Genomic DNA, 13,057 nt, shown 5'->3' on the forward strand with positions numbered 1-13,057 from the left:
TATATATATATATATATATATATATATATAAATTAAATGTCCCTTCAAAGCGGGTGACAGGATTCCGATTCTGTCAACCGATAGTTTCCACAAGATGACCCCCAAAAATTGTGTCGACAGTGCAATACCAATTGAGACCAAATCCAAGCCAATTACCCCAAAATTGAGCCCAACTCCAAATTTCACCCAATTGGCCCATGTAACCATTTTGAATCCACTAAAATTGATTCCCATATTCCTCATGACATTCTTCTATGCCAAATAGAACCATTAATTGGTGTTGATCTAAGTCCATGATTGACTCAAATTCTATGTCTAAGCCCAAACCTCATTTTAAGCATATAACCAAATTTTTCCCTAAACATTTGATTTAATTGAACCTTAATCTCCCCAACCCATTCTAAGGAAGTGAATTGGCCACCTAAATCTTAGGCTAAACTTGTTTTTGAGACAAGGACTAAAGGTCCCATGAATCATGGAAACTCCTCTCCTTATTTGGCTTAACCCACTTACACATGTCATCAACCATCAAGTTCTCAAGGTAATCACAATTAAACCTTCCCTTAACCTCCTTGAGCCAACTAGCCACCACCCTTAGCCCGGGTGGCCACCATAGCTACAGAAATACCAAAAAAAGAGAAGGTCACCCATGGCTTAACCCCAAAATTCTACCTATTTAATGTGGCAAACTCTAATTGGTTAACTACACCACTAAACCCTCCACCTCAGCTTACTTACACCGACCAATGAGAGCCTGAGTCCCCCCTGGCCATAATTATAAAGAAGCCCCTCCATGACAAAACTTGGAGACCATCCAAAACCTAGGGGAAACTATGTCAAATTGCTTCCATAGCCTCTCCCAGCCTTCCTAAGTGTAATCCAACCATCCTTAGCCACTCATTCCCACTCTCCAAGCTTAATTTCATCACCCGAATCTAGGGATATTTTGGCCACTTCTTCTAACTCCTCCAAACCCTAAATTAATTACTCCACAAGCTTCACCACACCTTAAAACCACTTCCTCAATCAAAAGTCCCCTTTCCCGAGCACCCTAACATAGTTCTAGACCAAGCTCGAGTTACCATCCAATAAAAATCATACATAGGCTATACCTCAGCTCAAACAAACACTTTGAGGAGCTTCGTAGACTCAAGGTGATCGTCTCTAACAAACCCAATCGAGGCCTCACCTCTTGGGAAATGGTATAACTTGAAATCCCTACATTTTGCCTCAATTTCACTGATTGTGAAGTGAACTTGTATTTTATACATATTTAACCATATAAATAGCTTCATCTCACTCAGATGAAGGTGTAGAAAAAAACCCCAAGTTATTTGGTTGAGAATCGAGTGAGATAATAGGTCTAGAAGAGAGACGACTCTTGTGTTAGGACGATCAGGGATGATGAATGGATTTTATCCATTTACATGTGTATCAAATGGATGAATTAGATCACATCATATAAAGGTTTAGAAAGTACAAGTGTATAAAACTATATGGTACATACAGAAGACCAAGATTTAGTGTAAGAATTTAATAAAGGTGGAGGCTCAGAGCTAGGTTGTGTGCTTCCAACCAACCTGACAAACTCAGGAGTGCAATTTCTCATCTAACAAACTGATTAAAAATTGGACTTTCATAACTTTGCATTTAAAATTCTCTTACTTTTTCAAGAATATTAAGTTTTGTTTGGCAGTCAAAAGTAGTGATATCTTGAGAAAAAATATTTTTTGTTGTGTAAAGGTATATTTTCGATAAATTTAGACTATCCATGTGTTAATCATCTTGATTGGACTAAGCTGCTGACAACCTGAAAAAGTAAGGGGCTAATTTATTACCAAGGGTTGGTAAATAGTATCGTCAGTCCTATCCCCTCTCCGAATGTCATTGGGGTAGGAGATAATATTCTAATGTCCCACTTCAAACAATCATAAGGAGTGTCATCAGTGCCCTCACCACCTGAACCTCAAATTTACACCAATCTAATGATCCATATGTGGCCACACCAAATATCCCCAGCAGCTCACAAGGGTTTAAACACATTATCCAAGTGAAAAACCCTTGAGTGTTGGGTTATTAATGTAGGATAAGAAATGTCAGGGTATTTTTTATTGATTTGTGAATTATCAAGTTTTGAGTCATAACCTGATGATTCCTTAGGGATTTTATGTTTATTTGGTTTTAATGATTGTTCTCACTTTGAGGATGATTTTCCTCAAGAAATTATAGCAGACTCAGAGGTCCTCTAAAATATCTTATCTCCCAAGAATGTCCAGAGGATAACTTTGTACAAACTTGGGATCTACAGAACCATTTGAAGTTCATTATGGTCTTACTAGTTTTTTGAATTGATCATCCAGGGTGAATTATGTTGTTCTTAAGTTTTGTTTAGTATATATCTTAATTAATCCACGAGTAGGCTAGGACTTACTTATTTTATTATGTTTGAGATTTGAACAGATGGTCACCTCAAGGTTGGTCGCCAAAATGGTGTTTGAAAATATATTTAATTTAATAAGTATACATACATAATTTTGAAAAGTAATATTTTAATTTTAAAAATACAAGACCGCACTGATCACATACTTGCAATAGTTTAAATAAATGAGCACAATAATGCAAGTGATGTACCTATCCCAGAGAATAGTCACATTACTTGGTAGTGGCTCAATTAAACAAACTAAAGAATTTATGACATTAGTTTTGATCAACTAAACTATTTATCTCATATAGAAGATTTGATAGGGTTTATACTAAGCTAGGTTCCAAAGTTCCCTTTAAAGACAAGCCCCAAAAGTTAATTACACCTTAGGTAACCGGAGTCGCTTAAGAAAACTCTGGATTCAGATTAGTGGTTTTGCTTTCAAGAATGTCAAAGTTTAAGATTTTCAAGATTGGGCATTGGAAGTTTAAAAGGGAATGGATTAAATGGGAACAATTATTTTCACGAATCCAAAGGAATGAAAAGTAGGAGATTATCACTAATCCGAGGGAAACCTCAAGGACTTCTCAAACTATCCTACTATTTAGCTTCAATTTTAAGAAAATATTATTCAATGTTTCATTCTACTAGTTTTATTGTTTAGAGATTACATTTGCATGACCAGTCATACAAATAGCTTGGAAGCTAGGAGGGTTTACGTCGTAAAGTACAACAACCTTAGAGCCTAAATCTAGTTAGAGCTTAAATTGCATAACTTAGTTGTTCAAAGGCCTAAAAATAAATTAAGGATTTATGACATACTAGGTAGGTTACCTTGAAATCATATGGCTTGCTATTTAATTCCAAGGAAAGACTTGTTGTTGTAGATCAGTGTCCTCCACTTGCTCTAGCTTGCTCCGAGCTCCTCGTTGAAGTGACAGCTCCAGGTAAGAACTTTATGTCTTATGATTTATTTCAATAATTATTAATCTAATTAATTAATAGGTGTGTGTTTAGTTTCTACAGTGATCCACCCTAGGTAAACTTATTACTATTTTTTATCTTAAAGGTCATGCGATTAAAAAAGCAAAATTAAAAGGACAATAAAATAAAATGTTGTAATAAAATTGTCGTAAATATTTAATTAGCGTATCTGGGATTCTACTACCATTGCATGGTTAGCATAATAAAGCATGGTATAGCTACATGAAATTTAAACAAATTACAGGAAAATAAACAAAAGCATTAGGTATGGGAAAATTCAAAAAATTAGTAGTAGTAAAACACGACCAAGTAAAAGGAAACCCATAGTCACATATGGAAGATTAGAACTTAGTGTAAAATGTTGGTAAAGGCGGGGACTCAGAGCTGGACTGTGTGCTTCATAGCCTTGAGTAAGAGTTACAAACTCGATAAGCTAATGAGGGTAGTCTTATCCCCGATCCAAGTGATCAAATGTGGGCCTTTACAAGTTTTCATTTTTAATTTAATTTTCATGCATGTAGAATTTACATTAATAGGCAAAAGAAATTTCATTTTTGTAAATACTTTGCAAAGTAGTGTAGTCCGCTGGTTAATTAGTTTAACCAAACTAAGACTACAGGAAACATAAGAGTATCCAGGGCAATCATCTCCTTAAGAGTCCTTGAATAGTGCCATCAGTCTTTATCCTCTCTACTTTTATTAAAGCTCTTCAAGGTGGGAAATAATATTCTAAAATCTCACTTTGTATCCCTCGTTTTAGCACACATTAACATTATCCTCATAGCCCTAGCCACTTAAACCTCAGACTTACACAAGTCTGATAATTCATATGTGGCAAATATAAATATCCCCAGTTGCTTATAACAATTTAAATACCTTAGAGAAGATTTAAATCCTTGAGCATTGAGTCATAAATGTAGGTTAAGTAGAGTAGGCCATTTTTATATTTTTGTGATTTTTATGTATTTTTAAATAAAAAATTAAAATGTACTATTTATTTAAACATTAATTTTATTTTTTTTTAGTGTCGCTGGTCACATGGAACACCCCAAACCACTTTTCAAAACAAACCACTATTCAAAATTTTTTTAATTATATTTTATTTATTATGATTATTTTAGTGCAACTATTTATTTAAGAAAATATATTTTGATATTAAAATTAATTCAAATGGTTTTCAAATTTTTACAGAGGCTTAATATGTTCATTATTGGTTTCAAATTTTACAGAGGCTTAATATGTTCATTATCTTCACTGTGAATGAAAGTTTGTTATTTTTGTGAATCAAAGTTTGTTATTTTTTGAATTATATTTTATTTTATTAATTTATTATGAACTTTAGTGGCTTAATTACATAAGATAATACACTTAACTATTTAAAATCATTTTATATTTTTTCTAAGGCCCTCTAAACATCGTGAACGTACCAAGGCAAGTCCCATATTTTTTTAATTTTTATTTCACTTCATATAATTATTTTAATCAAACATAGGTAACTAACCTTAACAATTAGGGATTTTAGGATTGGGGGTGATCTCTGACTTTGAAAAAATTAATAAATAATCCTAATTACATGAAGGATGAACCCTCCAAATTTCAAGTCATGGTGACCAATTGGGGTGAATTGCAGATTTTGGGCATTTAGGGGCAATTTAGAATATTTGGTCAATTTTAGTGGATTTAGGTGCAATTGGGCCCATTGAGTGGCTAAGATTGGTCTAAGTGAGGTTTGGAATGATTTTGGATGTTTTGGGGATTTTTGGGACATGAGAGGTTGGTCGGCACTATTTTAGTTGAGGAGTTGCCCGTTGGAAGCTGTCAGCCGCCGGAATCAAAATCCCGTCGCTCGCTTCGGAAAGGTATTTAATTTATATATATATATATATATATAAGTTTAAAAAAATATGAAATCAAACTGATCCCATATCTTTCATAGTTCAAAAGAAAGAGTACTACGCCTCAAGCTATTTATCTATTTCGAAAGATAAACACAAGTCTTGAGGGTGAGGCTCCATCAAATAAACTAAGAAATATATGACATCCATTTGTCCTGCGAAAATATTTTTATTATAAGCCAATAAGTTCCCTTATTTAATATGAAAAATTAAAGAGGGTTTATATTAAATTGGGTTCGAAAAAAGCTTCCTATAAAAGCAAAATCCCAAACCATCTTCTTTTCTTTACACTCTTATCCATGTTGATTTGTTGGAAGCTCCTTTCTTTTGAGCCAAGATTTTTTTTCCTGCTATGGTTTTTTAGTGTCTATCCTGGGGTGATAGTGTCTATCCTGGGGTTTCTTTGTGGGTGGTTTATTTCTTATCATGAGCTCTTCCATGACATTAGTGTCTATCCTGGGGTGGTGGTTTATTTCTTATCATGAGCTCTTCCATGACAATTAGTGACCCAAAAACTATGGTCTTGGCTGTGTTTTTTGCTGTATCTAAGCATTATGAGATGCCTCACATTGTAATGCCTTTTCTATTGAGAAGTTATGTCCAGATATGCTTTCTACTTTTGGCCGTTATTCCTTACAATATTTGGTTTCTTTTGTATGATAAGAGGGAAGGTTTATTCTGCTACCTGCAAGATCTTTTTTTACAGAATTTGGGGAGTCTATATAATGGTTGGATTGAATTGGATTTTGGTTTTTACTGCTCGGAGCTTTCAATGTTGTTTTGTTTCTTTTGCTAGAGACGAGGGACTGTTTCTTCTGCTACCTACATTTTTTACCTCTGCAAGATTTGGAAACTGTTTATGATGCTTGGTTTGGTTTGGTTTTTGCATTTTACTGCTCTATGCTCTCTTCACTGCCTGGTTTCTTTCACCTACGCTTAAAACTCCACTCTACTGCAGAATGTTTCATCTGGTTCTTTTGTTTCTTCAGTGCAGTTTAATGCTTTCTTGCGGGTTGTTTCACCTATTTCTGTTAGTAATTTAAGGGTTTCTTTCACCTATGATATGTTATTTTGTATTGCTACTGTTTACATTTGGAGGAAGACTGATCATTTAATTTGGTTCCCTATGCCAAAAAAGATATGGTAGAATTTTCACTATTGGTATACTCCTCATCAGTGTAGTTTAATATTTTCTTGCAGGGAGTTAGATTTTGGGGAGTATAAATACTTTTCACTTGGCTCAAACTATTACTTATTACTTCTTAGGATGAATGCCCCTGTTTCAATCTCCAGGCTCTTCTGGATGCAACATGGTTTTAAAGGCCAAAGAAGGATCTTGTCCAGTTTTTTATTTTTATTTTTGAGAGTATACTTTTTGGGTATGGTATATTTGAACATGTTTGAGTATACATTTTGTTATTGGTATACTTCTTTTCTTTTGCTTCGGGTGGAGTTGTACATGGTTGAGGATCCCCTTTTTTATTATGTTTTATATTTATTTTGGTTTACTAGTTGGGGATCCTCTCCCAACAAACTTTTGTAACAAATTTCTAATGATTAACATGTAGGGAGACGTATAATTCTCTTTTTATTAATATATATATATATATATTTAAGTAATTTACGCAGACTATGTGACAACGGTGCCAAAACTTCATGCGGTGATTTTTTGTACATTATAAATGTTTTTCAACACCACAACACACGAGGCAGTTATACTCAAAAATATGCTGATCAATCAGAATAAAATTAACTTCAGTATAATAAGTTTTCTCTTTTAAAATATTTAAAGCTGTCACTCCTAGTGAATTAAGGTGTACTTTCCATTTTAAATTGTCACTAGGTTGCAAATGTAAGTATATGTATCGCTCAAGCAATAAATATCGCTTAAGTAATAAAGAGCTCTAATGGAGTCCTAAATATCGATCCCACATGGAAGTTGGAAATGGTGAAAATTTGTTATGGTAATCATGCAAAAAGAAAAATATTTAAACTATTAAAAAATTAAGTAAGAGAACAATTAACAAAATTTTTAATGCCACTAAAGAAACTATGTTTATTGTACTCATCTCTAAAATTCAAAGATAAATTTACTAAAAACTACTCTAGGTTTTGTGAGGAAGAGTTCTAATTTAAGAAAGTAACCTTCCCCTTACAACGAGATTATAGTCAGTGAATTATCAAGTTGAAGAAAATTGCATTGTGCCATATAAGAGAAATTATATTCTTTATCCTTTTTACAAGAGACAAAGAATATTGGCTAATACAGTATTTAGTCCCTAAATCCATGGTTAGGCTGGGAAAATTGTAGCTCTCACTCCAGAGTTCTCATGTTCCCCTTGCCTGAGGGCTAACATCTCTCTTTAGTTTCCAAATGTCTGGAACAAATTGAGGATTTGAGTATGTCACCCTAAAATATCCAATTCTATGTTCATCAATGAATATTTCTCTATTTATTTGCACTAAAACCCATGGACTACATCCTAATCCATGAAATCGAATGTGATTCTTACTTTATTGTAGAAAGCATAGCCCTCTTGGATAGTATGTTTCAAAACAAATTTTAACAATTTAATTGGCTAAATCTAAAAGTAAATGAAGTTTGAAGTTTGAATCATCACAATAATGAAATTAAAAAGTTGCACAACAATCTTAATTCTTCACATTACCATTTCTCTTTGTAGGGAGAAGGGCAAAGAAATCTACTCAGAATTCCTACTCAGAATTCAAGAGGAAGAAACAACAAAACATGGATTTCATATATATAAATAAGTTTTCAAATTAATAAAGAAAAGTAAAACAACTTAACTTTATAACTTCCCTAAGAAAATCTTTTAAATTTCCTTTGAATCTCTTTCTGTTTTTACAATAACACTCAAATATCTCTTAGAAATGTCTTTAAATTTCCAATAATACTCAATAATACTCAAATATCTCTTAGAAATGTAAGGAAGAAGAAATCTCTCACTTTCTCTCTCTTCTTGTAACTCTTAGAGACACTCTCCTTCTTGCAACTCTTAGAGACACTCTCCAAACTCTCCCACACACTTACCACACTCACACTCACCTTCAATACTCATGCCACCCCTTCATTCTGACATAAGAACACACTTTTATAATGTAGGGATGAATTTCCCAAGAGTCTCCATCTCTTCTAAATCCATTCAAATTCAATGTATTTGTGAAAATAACCTTTTCTGGCGCCTAGGCGCTGAAATCTGGTGCCTAGGCGCCAGATTCTCTGGATTCTAGCTCATAGACACAAGTTCTTGTGCCTAGGTGTCAGTTCAATTTTTTAAAAAACACCTCCTTTTGACTCCAAATTTCATCCTTTTTTTCATCCCTTAAGCTCCAAATTCCTATGCTTAGTATATCTTCAACAAAACATAAATAATAACTTTCATTAAAGTGTAATATCACCAAATATAAGCCTTAAATATGTATGCAAAATTGACTATTTTTTGGTGTATCAAGGACCATGAGGGGTTGTGCCTTTATTAAGAAATATAGTAAAAAAAGGTAGAAAACAGCCTCTATTTATCTTTGAAAATCAAGTCAATTCCCTTGCTGAAGTTCACAAGTACACTCTAGTTGAAAAGTTTCAATTAGGCTACCCTAAAATGTAGCTTATAAGGTAATGTCATGCTTTAGATTTAGGGTTCACAAGTACACTCCTTGTTTACTTCACTAAGGTGATTAGTTAGAAGCAATTTTGCAGAAATAAAGTAATGTCATGCTTTAGATTGCACATTCAACATGGAAGTGAAGAAACTGACTTTTTGATTATTCTTAATCTTCCATTCTCCCCATCCATCAGTAAAATCTTCCATAAGTATGATAGGCAATTACTTCATTAAGTGATGAATCAAAAATTACAAATGCATTGTACTCACAATAAAATTCATTCCTCAACCTATTAAGTGCATTGATTCTTTCTTGAGTAAATTCAACATTTTTACCTCTAAAATAAACGTGCTCATACGTAGTCACCCAAAGATTGGCATAAAATTCTTGAATGATAGGAACAATGGCTAAGGCTAAGAAGTAGCAAAAGATCTCCCAGTTTTGAGCAATTTTCAACCTTTCAATCTCTCCTCTCGGCTTTCAAAATGAACGCTCCTAAATCAATTTCTTCATTCCCATCATAGTATTGTAGTTATAAGGAGCCTTCAAATTAATGAATCATCTCATATCAAAATTTCCCGAAGGCTTCCCTCTTTTTACTCTTGGAGCCATAGGAATTTCTAAATAAATTCACATAAAATCCAAATAAATTCACAATATCATAAATCCACACATAAAATCCAAATAAATTCACAATATCATAAATCAAACTCCAAAAGTATAAATATTTAGTAAGAAAATTTTCACTGTGGTTTCTCTTTAGATATGTTCAATAAAAACTCAAATTTTTTTATTTCCATAATGTAGGAAAAATCTATGGTGAAAGTTAAAACTTTCTAAGTTAAAGTGAAGCTCTTACCAAGGGAAAATAAAATCCAAGACTATTTAGCCCTCAAATCTCCTCAAATCCACCATATGGTAAGCCCTAGGTTGAATTTCGGCCTATGTCTGGAGGTAGGAGAAGACCCAAGCAATAAAAATGGGGTTTAAGGTGGGTTTTTGTAGTTTTAAGTAAATCTGGGCATTTTCAAGAAACTGGTGCCTCTGGCACCAACACAAAAAAAATTTTAGATTTTGATTTTCTTTCGAAATCTACTAGATACCAAACCACGTCGAGCACTAATTAAGTTAGTTAAACACTTATATTCATAATTAAACAATCTTTTAACGACATATTTTCACAAACAACACAAAACTCATATTTAGATATAAATTCTACACAATTACAAACTAACATTTTTTAAATCAATACATCTAATTCAAAATCCAAATCACATCCTACAAACTAATGCTGAAGACTAAATATCAAACACTCAACATATGAATCGTATAAAGTTCAACAATAAAAGTAAATGAAACCCAACACAAACACATAACTCTCATTAGCAATCATAATTACAAATTTTAAACTGTAGAAAGTTCAAACATCTTCTTCACTTTCATCTTCTTGAATGTTTCCCATGGATTGGTAGTGAACGTATAAGTTATAAAAGGTCGGTGAGGAAAATCGTCCATCGAATCTTCTTCAACCCAAGCATTTTTCTTAAACATACACACCATACATTCTTCAATGCACTGAAAGTTTTTGAATTGTTCCTTCATCCTCCAATCTGAATGATCAAATATATCAGAAATGTTTCCAACTGAATTCATAATATTTTTTACCTCTTTCTCCAACTTCTTGATCCTTTTCAAAATATCATGCAAACTATAAGAAAAGCAGGGCTGAATATGTGATGAATTTTGAGATGATTGATCCATAAGAATATTCATAATGTTTTTCTCCTTATTTTCAATGATGTTGCATCAAACCTCTGGGTCTATAGGCTTCCAAGGGAGAAGCACTTTTTCCCTACTTTCATAAGGCACTTGTGTCTAGCTGCACAGTAGAAATATGGTAGAAGGATGTCTCAGCCCATAAGTCGATTCATTAATAATCAAACCCAAAATAGATTTTATAATTAAAACACCCACATCAATTGGTCTTCTGGTTTGAATACAATAATCTAAAATAGCACTTTCCTTGGTCAGTTCACTTATTTTGATGGTAGGAAGAATTTCTTATGAAATAAAGAAATGTCTAGCCTTCGATGCAGGACATAATAATGATGAAGAAAAACTTACATGTCCATTATCTATCGTCCCCCAATTTGCATCTTCATCAATAAGAGATCGATTGAGTTTATTTATTTTATCTCTTGTAGGAAAAAATTTGCATTGTGACAAATAAGGAATCTTTCATTCATAAACAAACTATTTATTCTTAAAGGAGTAAATGGTACCTACCTCCCTCGAACATAGATGACTCCTTGGTTAATTCCATGAACATTAGTAAAACTCTTTCACCGCAGGAATGACTGCTCCAGTAGTGGTATAACATCGCCCTTCCCAACATCATTGTTCAATAATTCCTTGATTAGTCTCTTCTTCATAATAACTTGATCATATAACTTCTGCACATCGAAATTGATGAACTTCCTCTTCTTCTTCATAATAACTCGATCATATAACTTCTGCTCATCGAAATTGATGAACTTCCTCTTGTTAAAAATTTCATATCTAGTGGTTTCTTTAGAGTGAAAAGCCATAGGATTTGAAAATGGTGACTTTATTTTCATTTTCCACTCTTAAATAACTTCAAAATTCATATTTTTGGAGTTACTAGGAAGAAAATCCACAAAAAAATTGCCCAAAATTGCCTTTAGAATCTTCCAAACTAATTCCGGTAACTGCGACACTTCTCGCGTTGATTTTTGATGCCTCTGGCGCTAGCTCTCTGGAAAATGGTGCCTCTGGTGTCAATTCAAATTTCTGCACCTATTCATTTTAAATATAAATAACTCTTAGGTCTTCAATATAATTTGGTAAATAAAGATGTTTTAATGTATTTTCTCAATATGCAAATCTCTTAAGTACACAGAATTCATAAAGAAAACATAAAAAATACTACTTATAAAAACAAATTAGCAACAATGATAAAGATAATTATGGGTTGCCTCCTATAAAGTGCTTGGTTTAATGTTGTCAACCCGACATTCTCAATATTTACTCTAAATGACCCAACATTACAGTCTCTTTAAAATCTAGTCTTTGACCATCAAAATATGGTTTTAGCTTATGCCCATTCACTTTAAATATTATTCCATTTTTGGGATCTTCAATATTAACAACTCCATAAGGATAGACTATTATAGCTGCGAATGGCCCTATCCACCTAGACTTCAGTTTTCTAGGTGCGAATGGCCCTATCCACCTAGACTTCAGTTTCCTAGGAAATAATTTCAATCATTTATTACATAGTAAAATTTTTTGTTCAAGATCAAAATCCTATTTAATTATCTTCTGATCATGTCATTCTTTCATTTTCTCATTGTATATCCTAGCATTATAATAAGATTCATTCTTAATTTCTTCAAGCTCATTCACTTGCTACAATTTTTTTTACCAGCATCTTTTATTAGATTAAAATTAAATTCCTTAATAGCCCAAGGAGCTTTATGCTCCAATTCTACTGGTAAGTGTTAAGTCTTCCCAAAAATTAATCTAGATGATGACATTCTTACGGGTGTTTTATAAGCTATCCTATAAACCCATAATGCAGTATATAATCTAGCAGACTAATCCATTTTATTAGGATTTACAGTTTTCTCTAGATATCTTTTAATTTCACAATTAGATACTTCTGCTAGACCACTAGTCTTGGGATGATAAGCTGTTGCAATCTTATGTATAATATCATATTTTTTCATCAACGTTTTAATTCTTTTGTTCCTAAGGTGAGATCCTCCATCAGTAATGATTACTCACGATATTCTATATTTTATAAAAATATTTTTGATTAAAAATTTTGAAACACTCCGAGCATCACATCAAGGTAAAGCTATTACTTCAATCCACCTTGATACATAGTCTACTGTAATTAATATATATATATGCTTCCAAATGAAGGTATAAATGATCTCATAAAAGCCAATCCCCAAGCATTGAAAGTTTTGACTTCCAAAGTAAATATTAGGGGCATTTCATTCCTATTTTAAGATATTTCTTGAAGCTATATATGCCCAACTTTAACTGGAATATTACTTCGGGTGGTAATAATCAACAATGGAGGAAAAACCAAGTAAACCCATTG

Source organism: Phalaenopsis equestris, unplaced genomic scaffold (assembly GCF_001263595.1).
Source record: "Phalaenopsis equestris unplaced genomic scaffold, ASM126359v1 Scaffold225984, whole genome shotgun sequence".
NCBI lineage: Eukaryota > Viridiplantae > Streptophyta > Magnoliopsida > Asparagales > Orchidaceae > Phalaenopsis > Phalaenopsis equestris.